Raw genomic sequence first — 25,734 nt, 5'->3', positions numbered from 1 at the left:
GTTAAGGGTTTTCTAATAGAATGGTGTCGTGTTAGTGGCCCCTAAGTTAATAACTAATGATCCTTGCAACGGAAGTGAATCAATCAAAATGTACTAGCTGGACAATAACTTTATTCTAGAGCTACTGAAAAGCCAAAACAATCTCTGTTACTTTAATTTCCTATTATCATTGTAAAGCTGCTTTGAAACAATCTATATTGTTAAATGCGCTATATAAATGAAGGTGACTTTACTTAGCCTATGTAGCATGAAGCTTCTAACTTTTGTCTTCAACAAAGGGTTGCCCCAACTCTCTCTCTCTCTCTCTCTCTCTCTCTCTCTCTCTCTCTCTCTCTCTCTCTCTCTCTCTCTCTCTCTCTCTCTCTCTCTCTCTCTCTCTCTCTCTCTCTCTCAGTGCATGCTGGGAGTGTTTGGGTTTGGATGTGTGTGAGGGTTCTCACGAGGGGAGGGTGATTGTGTGCTTGTTTCAAACTTTTCTAAAAACTTATTTTCAATTTTCCTAATTAAACTTAATTTCATAGTGATAAGAGTATTTTTGAGGATCAGTTTGGGAGCAGGATGGCGTCCCTTACACCACCTGTTTCCCTCCGCCATGGAGTCAGGTGTGTGACTGCGAACGGGGTGAATGTGGAGGAAGTTTTACTTGCCATAGGAGAAGAGATCGGCTATCAAAACATTTAATCAGCTTCGTGAATGAACAAAGCAGTGGTTGTGTTTGTAAAAGAAGAGAGCCAAGTGAATTGCTTTATAAGCAACACAATAGTAGTAAGTGGTAGACTTTATTACTGTTTTGCCGTTGGTTGCTCCAACTATAAAGGTAACTGTTTCAAATGTGCCGCCTTTCATACAAAGTCATGAATTAGAACGAGAGCTTTTATGATACGGTAAGTTAGCTAGCGCAATTAAAACATTCCTCGTCTCGGATGTAAACACGAAGCGCTGAAACACGTTATGACGTTTATAAGACAGGTTTTTATGTTCCTGAATGAACAGGAGTTAGATGTGTCTTTTAAAATTTGGCATGAGGGAAGAGTGTACATGGTTTACGCAAATACTGGAAACACTGATAATGAAGTTGAATGGGGACTATGGTGGAAAGGGAATTTTGCCTTGAGTCATGGCACAAGAAATAGTGCTGGGGTAGCTATTTAATTTTCTGAATGTGTGAATATTTAAAAGGTAGAAGAAATTGTTAAAGGAAGATTACTATTAACACACATTGAGTTTAAAGGAATAGAATCTGTATTTGTTAACCCTCTGGGGTCTGGGCTGTTTTTGGGGCCCTTGAGATGTTCTGACATGCCCTGACATTTGCTGCTTTTTTCAGTTGCTTATAAACATATTAATGGCAAAGGTGTAAATTCACTCTATAAAGCACAAACAGGACTACCATAATATGTGAGCCATGTGTATGTACATGTTTGTATTTTTGAGAGAATAATGTTTATGCATGGTTATTGAAAAAACTAAAAACTAAAATTTCTGAAATAAGGCCACAAAACACATAGTAAATATGTGTCAATAAGACTTTTGACTAATGGATGTCCTCGCCTAGAGTTTTTTCTTCAAAATTATGTTAAAATAGTCTTGCTTTATCGTTCACATAAAACCATACATTGATTTAAATTGATGTAAAACAGGTTTTGCTTGGAAAGCCAATATGCGAGGGGGGCGTGAACGAGGAGTGGTTTACACCTTAGAATACAATGTCCCACCCACTCTGCATAATGACTCTGCATAATTAGCCATTCATTCAGGTGTGACACTGACTGAGCCACAATGCAAGGACAAAAGATATATTTAGAAGAAGACTTATATTGACCATTTAAGATTTTGCTTACATCTATCTTGTAAATATGTTTTGCTATTTTATTAAAAAGGTTACAATTACAACAATAATTACAATTTCAACAATATTTCAAGTGTACTCTTTCTTTGAAAAAAAAAAAAAATGATTATAGGCCTACAATTTATCTATGTATTCATTAGTTTGAATATAGTCAACATTGGAACAGCTAACATCTTAGTTGATGACTTTATTTTTGACAAAAATAGTATTTTATATATAGAAATTGCTAAACAAAAGCTTATTTGACGTGGCAGTATTCTACAGTAAAAACTGTACCCAAATCTAGTCAACAAGATGTTGTCTTTCATATTTCGCCTGACTGTAACATTGTTTTCATGAAATATTAGGGCATATTGTTAATTTGCAGTTTAATACGTTGCTTATACAAATAGCCTACATTTTATTTCAACATATTTCAGTCGATTTTTACTCATCTCAGTATAGCAATACAGTTTGCTAAAACATCATCATTCATTCACACACGCGATTTAAATTTAAACTGTCTTTGCCAGCTGTGGTAAACAGCGCACATCTCTGCCGTTCATTCATTCATAAACAGAAACCCACGTGAAGAAATTCACGTGAGAAGGAAAAAACTTACTAGTATTCCTCAGCTCGCTCCTCGATATACCCGCACTTCTGAGGGACATTTTCCATTATTATTATTCCTCACAGCGCTGCAGACGGTGTAAACAAGTAATGATCTGAATAAACTTGTGTGTTTTCTCGAGCTGATATGTGGGCGTTCACAGGATTGCGCTTGGATTGCCTCAGCCATTTGCGTTTGAATAGCGTGCGCTCTCCGTGGGTGGAGTCACATTACATCTGAATCAGCTGTAATTAGCTCGACTGGAATCGCTCTCTTTTAATACAGATTTCACAAGATGAGAATATTTGTTTTTTATATAAATTACTTCATTTAACCCCCTGAGGTCGGCTGTCGCGCCGGCGCGATAGGCTCGTTTTTTTCCGTATGAGTGCAAAAATAAAATAAAATAAAAATATTAATTTTTATCTTATATGCTTGTGTTATACATCAATCGATCCTGTTTAGTGTGTATTTTTTTCGTGTATGCTCATAATAAAAACAAAGTGTTGTGCTTTTTGCCAAATAAAGAAAAATAAACATGATGCGAGTTCTGCCTACTCTCCGTCAGTGAAGTCAATTCTGAAACGCGTCCGAAAATGAACTGTAACTCAGCGAATACTCAGTCAAACAGGCATACAGTCACACAGGCATGAAGCTTGAATTTTCTTCTTTTAAATGAAGTAATTTTTATAAAAAACAAATATTCACAGTTTATGTAATATGTATGCAAAGAGAGAGATGTCAGTCGTTCTCATCTCAGCTAATTAAGTTTTAATGTGCTCCGCCCACGGAGAGCGCGCGCTATTCAAACGCAAATGTGAGGCGATCCAAACAAACCTGTGAAACGCCCACATCAGCTGGATAACACACACCGCGAGTTCACTTTCAGACTTATGTACTTTACGATGCTGTGAGGAATACTACTATCTTGATAATAATCCTGCAAAAATTTACCTCAGAAGTTCTGGAAGTATCATTTCGAGGAGCAAACGGATCCCGCTGAGGAATTAGGTCAGTTCTGTTTGCTTTGTTCTAATCGGAATGAATGAACGCAAAGATGCGTGCTGTTGTGGAGCTACTACAGCTGGCAAAAATACTGTTTAAATATTGATCGCGTTTCTGTGTATGACTGAATGAACTAACGAACGCACAGATGCGCGCTGTTGTGGAGCTACTACAGCTGGCAAAAATACTGTTTAAATATGAATCGCGTTTCTGTGTATGAATGAATGAACGAACGAACGCACAGATGCGTGCTGTTGTGGAGCTACAGCTGGCAAAAATACTGTTTAAATAATATGAATCGCGTTTGAATGAATGAACGCACAGATGCGCGCTGTTGTGGAGCTACTACAGCTGGCAAAAATACTGTTTAAATAATATGAATCGCGTTTGAATGAATGAACGCAAAGATGCGTGCTGTTGTGGAGCTACTACAGCTGGCAAAAATACTGTTTAAATATGAATTGCGTTTCTGTGTATGAATGAATGAACGAACGAACGCACAGATGCGCGCTGTTGTGGAGCTACTACAGCTGGCAAAAATACTGTTTAAATATGAATTACGTTTCTGTGTATGAATGAATGAACGAACGAACGCACAGATGCGCGCTGTTGTGGAGCTACTACAGCTGGCAAAAATACTGTTTAAATAATATGAATCGCGTTTGAATGAATGAACGCAAAGATGCGTGCTGTTGTGGAGCTACTACAGCTGGCAAAAATACTGTTTAAATATGAATTGCGTTTCTGTGTATGAATGAATGAACGAACGAACGCACAGATGCGCGCTGTTGTGGAGCTACTACAGCTGGCAAAAATACTGTTTTAATATGAATCGCAAATACAAAGAAAGATTACACTGGAAATATTGTTACAATTTTAAATGTTGTTGTAATTGTATAACCTTAATTGTATAATATATATATATATATATATATATATATATATATATATATATATATATATATATATATATATATATATATATATAAGGATAGATGTAAACAAAATCTTAAAAGGTCATTATAAGCCTTCTCTTTAAATAATTTTATTATGCTTTATTAGTGACACATTTGGGAAGAAAATATATTCCAAATCTGAAAATACAGTATGAGAACAATTAACTGCACAATTACTAGAAATGTTTACCTTGGATATTGTACAATTTGCAAGCAAAATTTGTGGAAAAAAACAACAAACCAGTTATATATTGTCCTTGCATTTTTGTGGCTCATTCACACACCTGAATGAAAGGCTCATTACGTATGCAGCCTCATTATGCGGGCCCCATTGACTTCACAGGTGTGAATCACGCCCACCCGCATATGGCATTTCCAAACAAAAAGTGTTTTACAAGATTTAAATCAATGTATTGTGTTATGTGAATGATTAGGCAGGATGATTTTCACATCATTTTGAAGAAAAAATTCTAGGCAACGTCATCCATTAGTCAAAAGTCTTATTTACATATATTTAGAATGTGTTTTATGGCCTTATTTCAGAAACTTTAGTTTTTTGTTTTTGAAAAAACCATGCATAAACATTATTCTATCAAAAATACAAACATGTACATGCAAGTTGTTCACATATTATGGTAGCCCTGTTTGTGCTAAATAGAGTGAATTTACACCTTTGCCATTAATATGTTTATAAGCAACTGAAAAAAGCACAAATGTCAGGGCATGTCAGAACATCTCAAGGACCCCAAAAACCCCTCAGACCCCAGAGGGTTAAAAGAAGAGAATTCAAGCTTCATGCCTGCGTGTCTGTATGCCTGATTGACTGAGTATTCGCTTAGTTATTGTTCATTTTCGGACGCGTTTCAGAAGGGACTACACTGGCAGAGAGAAGGCAGAACTCGCCTCGTGTTTATTTTTCTTTATTTGTCAAAAAGCACAACACTTTGTTTTTATTGTGAGTATACACAAAAATAATACACATTTAACAGAATCGATTGATGTATGAAACTTGTTTTGTAAAATCAAAGTCAAAAGAGTATTTCGGGTCTCAATTCAACTCATAAGGAAAAAAGCGAGCAGATCACGCCGGCGTGATTGCCGACCTCTGAGGGTTAATGTTTGTGCTCCTATTAATGGTCCAGAAAGGCTGAGTTGTTTTTTTATGTAATTAAGTAATTCAAAGAAGAGAAACTCCATCTGGTTGTCAGACTGTCAAATGACCTTTCAGAGGATTGAGCTGTTCAAAGCCAAAGCATTCAAAGAATTCTCTAGTTGCACTTTATTTTACAGTACGTGTACTTGCCTGAGAAAGTACCTGGGATAACTACATGGGTTAAGGTTAGGTTTAAGAGTAGGTTCAGGGTTAGTACCTAGTTATGACCTAGTTATTGTAATTACTATAATTAATACATAGTATACACATGTGGAACAGGAGTGTAAAATAAAGTGATAGCAATTCTCTTCATAAAGCAGTCTTCATATCTGTCATTTTGTTTATCAGATGAATTGATTCTATTTTAAGGATGTTAAGATAAGCGTCAACATGGCACGCATTCCACTCTTTTTGAATATTGAATAAAGATTAGGATAATGTCGAATAGGGAGAAGGATAACCTTTAATTTGGCATGGCATTTAATTCAGGCAGTTGTTTAGTGATCTAGTTGTAAATCTTGAAGGTCAATGGTTAGATGTGGACTAGTCTGTGACCTTACAAGAAATGAGAAGTTGCCCTTGTCTGAGTCATGCAACCTCAATGGACAAAACAAACCTATCTAAAGCTCAACCTGAGAACTAAAATACATTAATTATCTTATTCCAGAGACAGTGGGTAGATACAGAGTGTCATACATTTGATATTTTGAAACCATTGGAAACCTGGGAAACTGGGTCACAGGGTGAAGGTGGAGCAATACAGAACCGAAGGTGCAGGCAAGACGACATCTGACTAAGGCACAGCCTGTGAGACGAGGAAGGCTGGTGGAGTCATACGGTAATGTGACTGGTGCTTATGTACCAAGGAAACCCATGTAACCGCATTAGGTATTGAACATTAGCTCAAATGATCTATAGGGAATTTTAATAATCAATCAGGAATATGATTAATATATATAGCATTTTACAGTTACATTAAATTATCGAAGCTGAAAATAGATCGATCGTATATATGAATGATTACCACAACGGGTTATGGTTCGTCATTAATATATCAATTGTCTTCTTTCAGATCGAGTTTATGTTATGTCAGATCGAGTTTATGTTAGTTTATGTACGACAATATGCAGTTGCTGTCTGCATATTGTTATTAAGTGTTGTCCCAAGTAAATGTGTCTAGTTTTAGTTTAATTTATTTAATCAATCATAGTGAGGACGATTCTGGCACAGTTCTTACTGCTAGTGTTGATTGGAGGACAGATTTTCGCTTTGGATCGAGAGACACCTGCATGCTCTGTCGACGTGTTATCGCTGCCCTATACTAGAGAAGAGCTACTTTCACTACGGCCTGCAAGGACGACGCTATCTACAGACATACCTGAGGATGTCAGAAAGAAGCGTGTTCATCCGACGCGACCCCGAAGAAGAGGTAAGAGAGGAGGAATCCGTCTCCGAAACCGGGGAAACAAACCACCATTGCCGTCCATGATTTTGAGCAACGTGCGGTCTTTAAGGAACAAAATAGAGGATCTACGCATAAACTCAAGGATTTGCCATGAATATCGCGACTCTTGCTTGATGGTGTTTACAGAGACCTGGCTCCACCGTCATGTCCCTAGCTCAGTGGTTGATCTTGAGGGGTTCTCCCTTGTTCGAGCAGACAGGGATGAAAACTCGGGGAAAACGAGAGGTGGTGGCATTTGTGTCTACATTAGGGATGGATGGTGCTGCCAGTATACGGTGAGAGAGACATTGTGCAATTCTGATGTGGAAATATTGTGTTTATCACTGAGGCCTTTTTACCTTCCACGGGAATTTGGAAACATCGTTATTTGTGCAGCGTATGTTCCACCGAGCGGGAATGCCGTTAAAGCGGCCAGCTGCATAACGGACTGTGTTAACAAGCAATTAAAGCGCACTCCTGCAGCTCCGATTTTTATTCTTGGTGACTTTAATCACTGCAGATTGGAATTTTCCCTTCCGGGATATGAGCAGTATATTAAGTGCAAAACCCGAGGTAATAAGATTTTAGATAAATGTTTTGGAAATGTGAAGGATGCATACGTTGCAAAGTCTAAACCCCCTTTATCAAATTGTGATCATAACACGATTCACTTGATGCCAACTTATAGAACACTTTTAAAAAGGACTAAGCCACAGACAAAGACAGTTTCTGTGTGGTCCGAGGACAGCATTGAGAAATTAAAGGGCTGTTTTGCTTCTACTGATTGGGAACTGTTTCATGCTGAGATGGACATTGAGGTGGCCACAGAGACTATAACTGATTATGTTAACTTTTGTGTGGACACAGTTGTGGAGAAGAAAACTGTAACTGTTTTTCCTAATAACAAAAGTTATATAACAAAAGAAATTAAGGAGTGTTTAAACAAAAAGAAATGGGCTTTTATTAATCAAGACAAAATTGAACTAAAATCAGTCCAAAAGGAATTAAATTTGTTACTGAAGAGGGCAAGGAAAAAACATAGAGATACTATAGAACAAAACTTTAATTCAGGGAACTCCAAAAAATTGTGGGATGCTATGAAAGTCGTAACTAATATGGCACCTCCTCGAAATAGGCTTGTAACTAGCAATGACCAACAAAGAGCAAATAACTTAAATGATTATTTTCTTAAGTTTGAGTCACCGGTGGATCAATTGTGTACTCTGGACCATATTATATGTAATTAAGGTCACAGGCTAGAGATAGCACCAAAAAGAGTAAGCTCGCAATTTAGAGGTATATGTACTAAAAAATCCACGGGTCCTGATGGAATTTCAGGTTTTTTGATAAAGATCTGTGCAAATGAACTTACTCCAGCATTTTGCCCTATTTTTCAGAAATCTATGGACTCACATATTATCCCATCTTTGTGGAAGAAATCTATAATTATACCTGTTCCTAAGAAAACTTGTCCAGTTGGAAATTGTGATTTTAGACCTGTGGCTTTAACCTCAAATGTGATGAAATGCTTTGAGAGACTTGTTGTAACTGTCTTAAAGGATCAGGTTAAATCATCCCTTGATCCATTTCAGTTTGCATATAAGGTTGGACGGGGCACTGATGACGCTATTAACTGCATCACTCATTTGGTGAATAGCCATTTAGAAGATTCTCAAGCATATGCTCGTTTACTTTTTATTGATTTCAGTTCAGCATTTAATACACTTCAACCCAATATACTGCTGAAGAAGTTGGTAGAGCTAGAAGTGAATCCATTCTGTATTAAGTGGTTTTATTCTTTTTTAACTAATCGTACACAACAAGTCAGAGTTAATCATTTCTATTCTGAGATGAAAACTACCAATATAGGGGCCCCGCAGGGTTGTGTTAGCTCACCCTTTTTATTTTCACTATACACTAATGAGTGTGTCTCGAGTCAGGATGATACATACTTAATCAAATTCTCTGATGATACAGCAATATTGAGCTTACTGAATAAGACAACAAATCTCTTGCAGTACTTCTCTGATGTTGACAGATTTGTTAGCTGGTGCGATACTAATTCTTTGGTTTTAAATGAAAGGAAGACTGTTGAAATTATCTTTGATCCTAGATCTGTGGGAGACCATAGCCCTGTAAAAATACATGGTAGTATCATTGAACAGGTTTCTTCATATAAATATTTGGGAGTTTATATGGACAACTTACTATGCTGGTCTTCTCACATCGATACTCTCTGTTCTAGATTGCAGCAGAGGCTATACTTCCTGCGAAGGTTAAAAATGTTTGGAGTGAACCAGAGGATTTTGTTTTTGTTTTATCAGTCTGTTTTTGAGAGCGTAATTAGATATGGTATCACTGCATGGTATGGAAATCTGACCGTTCGATCAAAATCAAAACTAGTACGATTGGTGCATACAGCTCAAAAAATTATAGGGTGGGAGGAAAAACGAACCATACAAGAGCTGTATGAGGTATCTATTTTAAGGCAAGCGAAAAAAATTGTCTCTGATGACACACATGTTTTACATATGTATTTTAATTTGTTACCATCGGGGAGACGATTCAGGGTCTTGATGTGCAAGTCCAATCGTTATAAAAACTCTTTTGTCCCAACTGCGGTTAAAATTTTAAATAGAGATTTTCTTTAAAATTGATGTAGGATGCTGCTAGTTTTTTAAGTAATCCATCGAAAAAGTTGCTGTTCTGTTATTATTGCATGTCATTGTATGTATTGTGTTTGTGTGTGATTGAAGTTGTGTACTGGCCGTGTCATGTTGTCCAAGACAAATTTCCCAGTGTAAGACTGAAAATACTGGTTGGGGCCCTGATCTGAGACAAAAGGGCCTTGCTGGCTAATTAGCATTCGACCTCCCCATACAGCCTGACTTCCTCCCAGAAACAACAAAGAACTCACAAAAGAACATAGTTTAATGTAAATGTTTATGATTGACTGGTATGTTTTTTGTGTCATTTGAAATGTCTCAAAGTGAGTGGTACAGATATCTCATATCCAGATAGATAAAATAAAAGGTAATAAGGTTTTAAGAGTTTATGGATAACTGACTTACAAAGGAAGGTGGTCTCTCAAGCAAATGGTCAACCACCCCCATGAAGGTGCGACCACTGCATGCAAATTTCTTTTGTTAGTACATGTTTCCTTGTGAAAGGTTTGTGTATATAAGGAGATGCAGCAGAGAGTTCGGGGCCTTTTCTGTACTTGAGATCGGTCCGTTAGGCTGAGAGATATAGATCTCTCAGCCTCACGTATTTCTTAATGTTGGGTTTGCATCTTCTCTCTATTCCAGAGCATTTGATGTTTTGTATCGATTATCTTTGAATTGATTATGGAATTGGCATGATACATTTACCTGACATAATAAATTGTTACATTTGATTATTCTAACTGACTTTGATATTATTTTCATTGAAGAAGTTAGACGGAATAGTCAAAACATTCACTCATGATTAATGATCCACAGATATCATTAAAACCCTTTCATTTATGGAGTCAGATGAATTAACGAGTAAATATATGATAAATATATTGCATTTAACCAACCAATACTTCGCATGAGTGAGGACAGAGCATGTGAGACCTTCCCTGTGTTATGCAAAAGTGTAAAAATCACAAAGAGACCATTGCAGATCTCAAGGCTAAGCTAAATGCTAAAAGCAAGTCTCCCAAAAAGCTTAACAGCGATTGGGCTAAAAATGTACACTTCTTAGATGAGGCAGCCTGCTCTAATGATCTCGTATCTTTCCAGACAGATGAAGCACGTGATAAAGTTATGAAAAGAGTGCCTGTTTCAGCCCTTAAGGTGGTACGGCACCCAAACGGCACAGAGTCAACCATTCGGCGTCCTTTAACAGTAACTGAATGTAGCTTGTTTAAAGCAGAGATCGGACCATTCCCTTTGAAAGGGCCATTCGAACCATGGTGGAGACGCATTGTTAGTCTAAAACATGCATTTCAGCTCGAACCAAAAGATATTTGGCAAATTGTTATCAGCTCAATTCCAGATGTTCTGAACTATAAGATACCACAGGTTTTGATGACGGGCACCATTGTGCAGTCAATGCATCAAAATGAGCCTGAGAGCGAAATCTTGAATAGACTAAAACAATGCCTTCGCGAGCTGCGTGGTTGTAGTGCTGTTGGATGGGAATTGATTCTCAATCGGAAACAGAGTACTGAAGAATCGTTTGAGACATATGCAGAAAATATGTTTGAACTTTTTGAGGAGTATTCTGGAATTGAAGGTGTTAACCACAACAATGTAATTCTCCTTGAATTCCTACTTACAAATGCAGGGCCGCGTGTACAGCAATCACTCATGTGTGGTGCTTCTCCAGCAAAAAATACATTCGAAGGTATTGTTAGCTGGGCAACAAGAATTGAGTCACGGAAACAAATGCATGGTGAGGTAGCTGTGTTAGAATGTCATGAAAATCCTCCATCTACAGGAGAATTCAGAAAGCCAAACTGTGGCAAACTGAACAGATTCTGTAATTCCTGTCACAAAACAGGCCATACAGAGGAAAAGTGTTGGTCACTGGGCAGAGGCAGACCTCCACCCTATTTCATAAAACGTAGACAATCACAATCTAATGACACGAACCAGCACTCAGCAAGTAACCAAAGCTCAAATGCATCTAAAACTCTTACTGACCTGACAACTTTGGTCACTCAAGGCCCTCAGGTATTAGCGTCATTTGCTAGTTGGGTAGCAGCCCAATAGCAAATAGCTTAATAGTTTAACATCTAAATTCATTGAACCTGTCTGCATTTTCAAAATTTTAAATTGTGCTTAACACATCGTGCACTACACATCGTGCACATAGAACACAATTTGGTTGTTTGTGCTACAAGATGCACATAGGCTAATTTAAAGTTTATTCTTTAACACAGAATTGCTTTACTGTAAGTGTATTTGAAATACTTAAGCAAAGGTGATATAGATGTTGTATTCTATTGTTTTGCTGTGGGGGTATTTGGAACACTTAGGTAAAAGGTTGTAGATGTTGTAATCTAGGCCATGTATCCTGTGTAAACTGAATTAAACACGTGTCTGTGCTAAATTTGGTGGCTATAATGTGTTTCACAATGATTTTGAAAATCAGAAACAGCGAATGCATCTCATTAATCCTGAAACAAAAACCTTTTCATATTTAAGGCTTCAGAGAAGAAAATATTGTCACGTTTGAACTCATTCTGGATATCTCTGCAATTATTTTTCCCAAATAGATTACCGGATTCGTATATTTCCACAAGCCTGCGCTAGACATTAGTGACAACTAATACTGATATCAGATTCAAGTGTACTTGAATGAGGGGGGCGAGTTATTTCCGTCCAGAATTAGCTAATGCTATTTGATCAACCTGGATTCGGGTGCGTTCCATAACCTCTGTTCTCATTTAAATGTTCCTTTAGATACGTGTACGTGGTTATACCACGGGCTTGACTAAACCAAAGCCATTTTAAGAAAAGTAAGTTGATCGACTAACGTCTTTTATGGTGGTCATGACCTCTACTAAAGTGAAACAATTTGATTAAGTTCCTGAGGTGGCATTCAAGGGGGCTATTTAAGTGTCTGTTATTTTGTACGTGTGAATACGGCAAATCTCAGATGTTTAGCCAATTACCTCTGTTTTGAGAATCAGACTGGCGAGATTGTGTCGTGCATCCTTAGGAGAAGGACTGCAAAGCGATATAGTTTCCCTGATCTATAAACGGAAAATATAAAGTAAGAGTAAATAGAAGAATCAAACGTTAAAATGGCCATTTAAAAAGACTAAATGAGAAGAAAGGGTATTTGAAACCTAGCAAAGGAAAAAAGAAAAACAGCGAATGTACATCTTATCAGCCCTGAGCAAAAAAGCCTTTTAATATTCAAATGTATTGACATGAGAACAAGCAGAGATTTGACCAGGCGTTAAGTTGTTCCAGAGACTCTTCAGAGACTGAAAACAATATAATTTGACTTGTATTGTTAAAGAATATAATTATATTATAACCTGAATTATAATAAATATTATATTACACTCGCCGAGCAGGACAATAATTGGAGAAGTGTGACTTTCGTCATTAAAATTGAATTTCTGAAACAGAATTTCATTTGTGTACTACCCAGTGCCAAAAAGGGCGAGGTAAGCCTTTATTATTCACCGTTAGAAAACACGGCTAGAATTGTGGCACAGGTAATAGCAAACCAAATTGTGCAACAACTAAAATGTAATCTAATCAGAGAAGTAAATTTACAAGGAGGGTACCACAGTTTTTTGCAGGTCAAAAAATATCTGCACTAACTAAAATGTGTGAACGACACCATAACAGATCTGGCTGTAATGAGAGAAAGCAATGAGCATTGCACATGCAGCGGACTGAAGGCTGAACTGGAAAAGCAGCTTCAGGTGTCACAACACACTGAAACAACAGCAACAATTCAGACTTGGTCAATGAAACTCGGTTTCATGTGACATCTGGAATTAAAATTGCAACTTACATGATAATGGAACAAGTAAAAGAATTCCACACGTCTGAATTTAATGTTTTTGAAATATTGGAATTATCTGTGGTTCGCTCTACTCTGTTTTCTGTCTCAGGCTTAGGCTACTTCTGCAAAATGGTGGAGCCCACCGGGAGCAAATCCAGGACAGCGGAATTGTTAGAACATGACCTGAGACTCGGGAGATGGGTGAAAAGACATTACAAGAGGCCGTTCACATCTCACAATTATACATCACTGCATAAATATGGCCTCCCAGTTTAGAACTGGAACTAAATTTGCAACACAATTGTTATAGATTATATTCCACCCATCTCCTAGACATGAACACTGAACACACACCTCCATCACTATACCCTCACAGCATCACCACCTAGAATAGATTAAGTCGATCAAGACTGAAAATCACACGTCATAAGAAGATAAAGATGACATAGAGTCCAAAAGTGTCACTTCACTAAAGATCCATTGTCCATCTTCACACTAACAGATCCAGATAGCTTCACACACACAGGAGCTGATCTCATGATCATGGTCTAACAGACACACAGAGAATAGCATACGCTGTTCACAACACACTGCCAACTAATGGGAGAACACCGCAACACACATGGACAACTGAATGGCTACAGTCACAAATCAAGACAAATTCTAAGGCAGACCTGCCATTAAATTTCAAACTCCATGATTGTTGGTGGGAGTTGAAAAATCAGAGGGCCCCTGATTTCTCAACTTACTACTAATAACAGAAACAGAATTAAAATGGATAAATACCAATTCAATCAAGTACAAAAAATTTACAATTCAACTCTGTCATCGACTGTGACTTAGCCAGATCAATACACACACACTCTCAAACACACTCTCTCACAGACACACACACACACACACACACACACACAAAAACACTCTCACAGACAAAAACACACTCTGACATTCTAAAAAATTAAACACAAACACACAAAACCATTGATTGGTTTACACTGACCTCTTGCTGCATTTCTGAAACCTATTTTGATTTCTGCATTTTTCCTTTGAGTAATTCAGAAAAACATTTCTGAAACTTATTTTTGATTTTAATTTCTGAAACTCATTTTGATTTCTGCATTTTTTCAGACAAACATTTCTGAAACTTATTTTGATTTTAATTTCTGAAACTTATTTTGATTTCTGCTTATTTGTATATTGTCCATTTTACTCGCAACAATGTTTTTGGACATCAATTCAATTGAATCTCTATGTTTGGTTACACCAAAATGAAATGTTGTTTTAACCCAGCACTGGTTGTTTTGATAGAATGCCATTTATTTAAATGTTTCTAGAAACAGGGTAAGAGCTTGTAAGATCTTCCTTTGTCCTTCCTTGACCCCCTATAGGAGTACTATTGGCATGGTAATTAAAAATCAGGTAATTAATGAGACCAAATGTACCACTCACATTTGCTGACATGAACATGGTATTTTACATTGAACATGACATGATTTTGCTTTAATGCATTATGTATTCCTATGCACTTCCTTACGACTGTAAGTCCATATGTGCTCAATCGTGAAGTGGACATTTAAGATGCTTTTCAGGTGTCTCACACAAAGCAGTGTGAACCAAGGAGAACCCCTTCGTCCACTGAGGTCTGCCCAGACCACCGTACCGCTGGAGGTGACAGGGTTGGTCAAGAAGGGTCAGATCATCATTGTGGAGAAGGTGCCAGGGAAGCGGAAGTTTCCCCATGATGGAATGACACGTCAACTGAACAAGTCACTAAAGGTCCAGGTTGACTCTATGAACTTTGCTCACGTCACAGGATTGCAGGAAGAGAACCTGAATGTATTCATCCACCTGCTGGACTCAAGCTATGCACTGGTGAGAACAGGTGTTCTGTGAACAGGTGTTCTGCAGGTGAACACTGAGCTCACTGAGCTTCTACAGATGCCAACATTGCAAAGACAATTTTTGTGCTACATCTTCAAGGATTATAACAAACGTCTTACTGTGACCCCGTAAGTGTTCATCAGAATTTGACCCACGGGATCAAGGAGGGATCTGTAAGACTGAAAATACTGGTTGGGGCCCTGATCTGAGACAAAAGGGCCTTGCTGGCTAATTAGCATTCGACCTCCCCATACAGCCTGACTTCCTCCCAGAAACAACAAAGAACTCACAAAAGAACATAGTTTAATGTAAATGTTTATGATTGACTGGTATGTTTTTGGTGTCATTTGAAATGTCTCAAAGTGAGTGGTACAGATATCTCATATCCAGATAGATAAAATAAAAGGTAATAAGGTTTTAAGAGTTTATGGATAACTGACTTACAAAGGAAGGTGGTCTCTCAAGCAAATGGTCACCCACCCCCATGAAGGTGCGACCACTGCATGCAAATTTCTTTTGTTAGTACATGTTTCCTTGTGAAAGGTTTGTGTATATAAGGAGATGCAGCAGAGAGTTCGGGGCCTTTTCTGTACTTGAGATCGGTCCGTTAGGCTGAGAGATATAGATCTCTCAGCCTCACGTATTTCTTAATGTTGGGTTTGCATCTTCTCTCTATTCCAGAGCATTTGATGTTTTGTATCGATTATCTTTGAATTGATTATGGAATTGGCATGATACATTTACCTGACATAATAAATTGTTACATTTGATTATTCTAACTGACTTTGATATTATTTTCATTGAAGAAGTTAGACGGAATAGTCAAAACATTCACTCATGATTAATGATCCACAGATATCATTAAAACCCTTTCATTTATGGAGTCAGATGAATTAACGAGTAAATATATGATAAATATATTGCATTTAACCAACCAATACTTCGCATGAGTGAGGACAGAGCATGTGAGACCTTCCCTGTGTTATTGGAAAACCTCCATTGGACCAATTTCACGGGCCTTACACCAGGAATGGGACAATAAAGTATAAAGTAAAGTAAAGTAAAGTATAAAGTAAAGTTATGAGATAACTTTAATGGAATTAATTCAGCTATCAAACAATCTGTTTGTCCAGCAAACGGCCGTAATATTAACTGATCAACTTCTCAATAAAGTTATCACTTCTTATAATTTCAGGAAACTAGTTTCTGGCCATAGAAACTATTCTCCTGTCCTTATAAAATTTAGGTTACTGAAATAGTAACAAATCGTAAAGCTTTGTAGCTAGGATCAACAAATCATTGACTTTGTAATATGAGAATTTAGACAGAAGCAATCAGGAATATATTGGATTTTAATAATTGAAACGAATATAAAATACTACAATTTACACGAGTATGCATACACAAAATACAGAACACATAAACAATACAAGATACGAATAACGAATGAGAGAGGGTGAGAGAGGGAGATCAGAAAATGAGAGAGGTGAGAGAGAGATGAGCTAGAGAAAGTGAAAGCAAAATAGGGAGAGATCACAGTATGGCAAAAATCACAGACAAAATGAACCTTGAGAGACACTAAGGAATCAAATCACCTTGAAAAAGGGAACAGACAACCTTAAACAGTATTTAAATTTTGATACTTGCATGTGGCTTCGTTGTGACTGTGAAAGTCAAGCGTGTGTGTGTCCGTTTGAATGGAGGCATGCTTTCTCGTCTCTTCCGGGCGAGCGCGGTCTTTGTGGGAAATTCAAGGTCCTTTGAAAGCGAAGTTACTAAAGAAATAATTCAGGCTAAATTCATTTTCCCTCGTAGGTGGAAATGAACAAAGGAGAATATGAAAAACAAAGACAAAAGAATAAAAGAAAAGAAAAACGGAGAAACTCCTTAAGAGTTGTAGAACCGGAAACCTCTCACTGACGAAGTGCACCGAGAAATTTCCTGAGTCGGTCTTTATGGAAAAGATGGGTTCACGCCTACTTTGCATACGTGGACCATTCACTTTAGAGTATCTCGAGCAGGAAAAATTCTTTTTGTCTTGTCAAGAGAACTTATCTGCATAGTTTATGATAGTATAAAAATTCAGCAGAACACTCCAGCAAGATGGTACACACAGAATAATACATTTTCCTGCAATCTCCTGTCTACGGTTGGTTCAGTCAGAACGAGGCGGTTAAGGAGAGACTAAGAATGGCAGGTAAAAGTAGTTACAAGTTACAATCAAATGCACGATTATAGGCATTTTAAGACTGATTAACACACAATAAAATTGTCAGTACTTCCAGTATGACATGTGAAGACATCTAAGCACAACAAGGAATACATTTAATACATGTAAAGGCACTTTTCATCAAAAGCGGGCCATCTGTGGTGTTTGTGTGTGTGTGTGTGTGTGTGTGTGTGTGTGTGTGTGTGTGTGTGTGTGTGTGTTTGTGTGTGTGTGTGTGTGTGTGTGTGTGTGTGTGTGTGTGTGTGTGTGTGTGTGTGTGTGTGTGTGTGTGTGTGAGTGTGTGTGTGTGTGTGTGTGAGGTGACTTCTCAGTCTCCCGGGGGTTGTAAAGTGTTATCCTATAGCAAGGGGGTCAGGTTACAAGACCATGATTCTATTTGAGAACATTAATTAGGAGAAACACTTCCAAGTTACAAATCAGAAAATCATAACTATCACATAAAAGGGCTAACCAAACATGCAGGCCTTAACCCTCTGAGGTCGGCAAACGCGCAGGCACGTTTTGCTGGATTTTCTTCACATTGTAGCACTATAAACTTAAATTACTCCGTCATTTATGGTCATACAGAAAAAAATCTGTGATATTTTTACTTTTGTATGTGTCCACTTACAATCAAATCAAAACATTGTGCTTTTGTAAAATAAAGGAAATAAACAGGGTGTGCGTTCTGCCTCTCCGTCGCGGTGAACTTTTTTTTCTTGAGACACGTCTATAAACTGAAACAAAACTCAGCGAATACTTGTCACACATTTATGAGCCATATACCTTTATAAACATTTAAGTGTGTACTTTTAAATGATCGGATTCAAACTGAAAACAAATATTCTCTGTTTAAGTAATTTGTATAAAACCAACAAGATGTCCAGCTTCTCAAACGCTTCCTAATTATTTTTAATTTGAACACACCCACTCGCACAAAAGAGATTGACATGCAAATCTCCACATGGAACGTGAACGCGCTCATTATCTCAAAAAACAAAACACCAAAACACTTCACAAGTCTCTGCTTTTCGTCGAGTTTGAAAGACGCGCCGTGAGCTTACATTGGAATTACCTCAGAAGAAGAAGAACGCGATTTGAAGACAAGAAAGATGTAAGGTAAGAAATTCTTACATATTAGTTTGTTATTGTTGCATAAATTTCACATTGCAGTTGAACTGTTGCTAGATATATGGTGAATATTATAATATTTAGACCTGTGTTTACTGTTACTGTGTTTGTGGATATCTGCTCAAATGTAGATATGTATATGGTAACCATAATGTTTTATATTTGAGCGCGATCGCGTTTGAATGTATAATATCGCGTTTGCAAAGCAAAACGCACCAAACGGCTTCATGTTTTTACTATTATCTCATTTCATATCATCATAACGAATGGAAACATTTGAAGTAACATGATAATCAATATATTTTTCTCTAGCTTAGTTGTTACTGAAATATTTTGGAAGATTTATAGGCTGCTATAGGTTATTGTTATTATTATTTTATGCAGCACTGCGCATAGCCTATGCCTACAACAAGGCACAACAAACCTGGTGTTCATTATATTATATATTGTTGGAAACATTTATGTGTGTGTGTGTGTGTGTGTGTGTGTATTCTGTGAATTTTAAAAAGCAATTTTAACCAGAAAAATCTAAACTTTATTCCCAAAATCGTGCAGGCCTTTCTCTTGATATCAGTATGTTCACTTTTTTTTTCTTCTTTCAGGGCCCAGATGCCACTCCTGCTGACTTCAACATTCACGAGTCTCTGTACATGAACATGGTAAATTGAAAATCAAACACCTTGGAAATGAAAGGTATGTACAATGTTTTTAGGAATGGCACAAAGGTCTCTGTCTTTGGATCACTGTTTTCAATGAGTGCTTTTTTGTCATTTGTTGTGTATCTTTGGATTATTTTGTGTTGTAAATAAATCCAAAAAATCTAAAAGCCATTCTTTTTTAAATCTCCCCATTCTTTGTGCAAGGTTGCTCAGAATGATAGGGCCTGATAGCTCCTAATAGGGTCGTTAGGGGAGGGTCTTTGTCTTTCTCAGGTGTGAAAATAGAGGTGCTTACATATTAATGAGCTCCCACATAAAGCTTTTTCACACAAAACAATATATTGTCTTATCTGAATGAGCAGTCAGGGTGATTTTCACATAGTTTTAGAGCAAATATTCTAGGCTACGTCATACAATTTCAAAAGTCTTGTGAAGAAATAATCAGTATAGGTTTCATGACCTTATTTCAGTGAGAATTTTTTTTGTATTTTCACAAACCACGCATAAATGTCATCATCTCAAAACAACAAACTTTTACACACATGCTGCTTATATATTATTGTAACAGAGTTTGTGCTGAATACAGTGTAATCAGATATTAGCCATGAAAATGTCACAAGTAACAGAAATAAGCACAAATGTCAGAGCATGTCAGAACACCTCCAGGGCCCAGAAAACAGCTCAGACCCCAGAGGGTTAATACATCATCTTAGGTTCTGAATCACTTGTATTCTGAATTAAATACAAGGTAAGATTTTGTGTGTGTTTGGAATGTCTGTGTGGAAAGTCCATTATCTCTCTGGCTGAGAGAGAGAGCAGGGGGGGTTGCATTGCAAACTTCGTTTGAAGCTTGTGAAGCTAGGAGAACGTCCTGCGTCGTGTTTGTCTGTTAACACACCGGGGTGCCATAAAGTGTCAGAAAGCAATCTAAACCCAGACCTGGTGGCTCCATGCCAGTAATTTAGTTGCTCGAGAGTCCTGATTTACATTCAATGAGATCAGAGTGTACAAGGCTTTGGGTTTCATAAGGAATGTGCATTTGTGTTCAGATTCAACGAGCCATGATTCATTAATTCGGAACGATCTGCTCATATGCTACACCCACCACTAGGACATTCAGATCATAACGTCATCCTTCTCCTTCCAAAATATAGATGTGGCGAGCAGGACGAGGTCGAGGGCCGTGGGAGGACGGCGCGAGGCCGGTGGCGTGATTATGATGAGCCACACCTGTGAGACGCACCGGTCTCGCATCTCTCACGGAGGAGCGGAGGCATAAAGGAGGAGCGACGACAGTGAAGAGCGAGAGAGGACAGGCCTGTGTTTTAGTTGATGTTTTGTTTTTGGTTTGTGTTGCCAGCAGTCGTCCGTGAGGGGCTGCTGGCTTTTACTTTCATTTTGTATTAGTGTCATTTTATTTATTAAATATTGTTGAATGTTCACCGGTTCCCGCCTCCTTCTTCCCATAACATCATACCTCGTTACAATAGACATATGCTAAAAAGGACAAATCTGTCCTCCAGCAGGTCAGTCATGGACTAAAGACTCAATTGAAAACCTGTTCAAAACAAGACTGTTTGGAGAGCACAGATTGGGATTTGTATTTTTAATGATTTAATCATTGCAATGATGATCTTTAGTCTTTGAATGACACGATTACCAGTTACATAATTTTTTGTGCAGAGGAGGTGGTTCAAACAAAAAATATTTTTACTCACGATTTGATAATACTGCAGGTGCTGTGAATATTGATACTCTGACAGAATCTGAACCTATGAGAATAGAGGCAGGGCAGGTAAACAAAGTGCTCCACAGAATTAAACCAAATAAGGCTAATAGTCCAGATGGCCTTAAGGACATTTTTCTAAAAGAGTGTGCAGAACAACTTGGGCATGTATGTACAAGGCTGTTTCAGGTCTTTTTTAGATGATGGTTTTGTGCCAATAGCATGGAAAAATATGATTGTTATCCCAGTACCTAAAACACCTCATGCCTCAGAGCTCCTAAAGACCTTTACTCAATTGCCCTTACATCTGTTCTGTGCATGGAGCGTAAATTATGCAAAGAACTGTTAGCACAAATTAATGATTCTGAAGATCCATTACAATTTGCTTATGTAACCCTGTCAATTTTGCCCCAATAAAGTCCTGAAATGACCTTTAATGCAAACACTTAAAACTAGAGTAAAGTGCAATATCTAGTTCGCCACTAGGTGGCAGTGCACAATGAAATGTTCTTCTTCTGCTGTTTTCTGGCATTCGCCTTGCCTTAAAAAAGCCTGGAAAAACGGGAGCCAGAGCAGACATGTTTCAAGCATTGATTCGTTCTTGCTTTGATTATGGATGCATTGTATATGGTTCGGCAACCAAGTCTTTACTGAAAAAATTAGATATAATTCAATCCAAAGCACTAAGAATATGTTGTGGAGCGGTTAAAACATCCCCTGTAGATGCAATTGGAGTAGAAATGGGAGAGATGCCTCTAGATATTAGAAGGGAAAGACTGGCAATTACATATTGGGTAAATCTTCAACAATCACCTTACTCGCAAAGTATTGGAGGAGTGCTGGGAATACTCACTCATATGATGGAGGACACAGTTTCGGATGGAAGGGCAGAGTATGGGCTAAGGAATGTTGCATGGATAATAAGATCTTCTGTCCCAATATACCACTTACTGATACTCCTCCATGGGAAGTCCCTGAACCGCTTGTAGATTTGAGCTTACTAGACAAGTCCAAAGAGGAGTACATTGGAAATGAGGTTAATGCTTTTTTAAATAACACATTTTATTCAGTATTACAAATATTTAGAGATGGTTCTAAGGAACCTATCAGTCAAAAGGTTGAATTAGGTGTATATATTCCACAATTTAAAAAACAGATTAGTTTGAGGTTGACTGACGAGATGTCTGTGTACACTGCAGAGTTAACAGCTATAATAATAGGACTACAGTGGGTTGAACAAGTCAGACATAATAAATTAGTAATATGTTCAGATTCTTCTTCAGCTTTAATTAGTATAGTACATGCAAAATCAGACAGAGAAGATTTATTAATGGAAGTATATTTATCATTATACAGACTAGAGGCTGGAATAGTGGTGTATTTCTGTTGGGTACCAGCACATGTTGGGGTATCTGGTAATGAAGTTGCTGATAAATTAGCAAAAAAAGCACTAGATAAGAGGGAGATGGATGTTAAAGTATCTATGGGGAAAATGGAGGCAAAATCGATTTTAAAGAGAAAGTTAATGAATAAGTGGCAAATTAGATGGGACAGTAGTAGCACAGGGAGATGGTGTTATAGTATCACACAGACAGTAGGGAGGATAAATTGCCAGGGAGGAAATAGGAAAGAAGTATTGCTGTCTAGGTTAATACTGGGACATACAGGGTTAAACTCAACACTGGCAATTATGGGGTTACATGAAAATGGATTATGTGATGTGTGTGGTGTATCTGAAAGTGTATGTCATGTATTATTTATTTGTAGTAAGTATAATATATTTCGGGATGTATTATTCAGTCATTTGAAGAATGGAGAGGATAGAATGAAGAATGAGGATATTTTAGGAAAAGGTTTAATGGACAGACAGATATATAGAGCACTAATTGCGTTTATATATGATTCAGGTTTGGGATTTAGAATATAATATGCTTGAAAAGTTAAACCCGCCATGGGGGCTGAGTGTGGACGGAGGAGCTGAACACGCAGCGCCGGATGAAGCTCAATGAAACCTCTATTGCAGGTATGATAAATAATGATGATGCATGTGGGATGATAGAGTAAGGTTCAACAAGGAAATATACATAGATAGTCAGTGGTCCATTTGTGAGAAGGAAGAGGAAACAGTTTTAAACTTCAGACTTATCACCCAAGGTTAATTTGCCATCCAGCAGTAGGTGGCGATAATGCTCCTTAGGAGTTAATTGCCATTAAACAAGAAGAAGAAGAAGAAGAAGAAGAAGAGGCATAGATATCATATAAAGGCTAGATGTCTCGTCCGCGCTGCTGGCCAATGGAGGTCGACGTCCGCACACGGCGGCCATCTTACGACAGGGTGCTCGCTCACTCGTAACATGGTGCATGTACTTTTAAATAACCATAACTTGCTCAATTTTCTACCGATTTTCAAATGGTTTGGTTTGTTATAAACGTCAGAGATGTAGCTATGAAACTGCATACATATGAAAAATTATACAAATGGACTTCCATATGAAAGAATTATAGCCACGGTAATGACGTTTGTAAGAAACCAAATCGTTTGTAAATCCGTCAAGATTTCACCGAGATAAGAGGATTTGTGTGCATGCTGATCACTCACCTTAATTCACAGAGCCCTGTAGTAAGATGGCCGCAGGTGATGCCGGAAGTGACTCCGCCTTAAGACATCTAGCCTTTATATGATATCTATGAGAAGAAGAGCCAGAGCAGAAGTAGATTGAAATTGATTAAGGCCCCGTTTTCACGTACATGGTTATTTTGAAAAACGGAGACATTTCCCTTCATTTACGCCCTTCGTTCACACGCAAACGGAGGATTCGCCAATGAAACCGATTCTTTCTAAAAACTCCGGACAGAGTGGAGATTTTGAAAATATTCGTTTGCACGTTTGCATGTAAACAGAGAAAACCGGAGTTTTAGGTAGCGACGTCACAGATTCTGATTGGCTAAGGTGGGCTTGAGCTTCTCGATACACTGCCACCTACAGGTTTGGCATGCTCTTGACAGCATATACACAGGTTCGTGTGCACGATGTTATTTTTGAAAACGAAGAGGGGTGAAATGTCCGTTTATGAAAATAGCCACCCACGTGTAAACGTAGCCTTAGAAAACGAAATATATCCTCGAGGTTGAACTACATTGAAAATTAGACGACACCTGTTGTAAAACAAAGTTATCTCGGTGAGTGAAAACTATAATTTTGTGTTGATTAGCTTGAAGCTAAAATGGTGAAATGACTAAAAAGTTTACATTTCAACGTTACAGTGGATTACAAAAAACAGTCTGGCTATCTACAATAGCAGTGGATGTTACCCCACAGGTACATTTTGTTGTATATTCTAATTTTGGTACAATGAAAAATGCATTTTGAAAGGAAATAATTTTGTTTTGAGTCAAGTATGTCAATTTTGAGTTACTATGCTATACTGTACTTTTGTTTGTCCAATTCCTTTTTATTGATTTTAATTTTAAGTTGTATTATTGAACATATCGTCGCTGTCGGGCGGAATCCTCGTATCTCCAAAACCATTATTTTTCAGGAAATTAAAAAAACTGCATATTTTTTTAATTATTAAACATTGTATCGTTAAAGTTGGTATTATAACTTATATTGCTATCATATACTGTTGTATACCAACATTAAAACAATATTTCCCCAAAATCATGTTTAATCGGAGATACGAGCTTTGTGACTTGGGAGCAGGGAGATACGAGGTTACGCTGTCATTGATTAGAACTGTACGGACACAGACGTTGCTGCTGCCAGCAGTGTTCATCAAAGTCTGCAGTTACGATGAGCCTTTTGACAAGAGATAAGGCTTTAAGAGCTATTCAAATCTAATGATTGTGGTTACATACATCTTCCTGAACTCTATTTTAAACGTTTAAGAGATATGAGTGCGCAATACCAAGATATAGGCTGTCTAAAATAGGCGGAAATGAATCTGCACGCAAAAAGTCGGCGGTCGCGTTGAGCCTCTTGACAAGAGAAAAGGCTTCAATAGTTACCAAAGCTAACGACTGTGGTTACATACATCTTCCTAAACTCTATTTTAAAGGTTTAAGAGCTATACGTGAAGCAGAACAAAAAACGATGAGGTAAATAGGCTGTCTAATAGGCGGAAATTTGCCTAATCTGCATGCAAACTTACCGTGGCTCACAGGCTTCCTTCTGCACCAAAGCATTACAGCAATCGATTTTTAACAAAACAAGCCTACTCAAATGTATCTAACCTAACTATTTTCACTCGTTATTGTCTAAAAAAACAGACAGAGTTATGCAATGATAGCTTACTGGCGCCAGTAACGTTAGACAGACCCTTTTTCTCCCATAAATAAAACCTGCTAACTTACTTGGGGTATTTTACATGCACAGTGCCAACTTCGAGTCAGTAAAATAATAATAAAAACAATAATTTAATGCTGGTATCCAAAACATTTATTTCAATTCAAGTACATTTTAAAACAATGCACACGTATAATAAGCCTAGTAATAATAAGCCTATAATACGTAGACATTTAAAATACATCAATAACTGATATCATAGTTTAACACAGATAAAATCAGAGTTAAGGCTTGCTTTACGTGTTGCTCGACGAGGATTTCTTATCGTTGCGACGTTCAATCCTGAGGA

Source organism: Scardinius erythrophthalmus, assembly GCF_964197995.2.
Source record: "Scardinius erythrophthalmus genome assembly, chromosome: 10".
NCBI lineage: Eukaryota > Metazoa > Chordata > Actinopteri > Cypriniformes > Leuciscidae > Scardinius > Scardinius erythrophthalmus.
Note: the sequence above shows the minus strand (reverse complement) of the source record.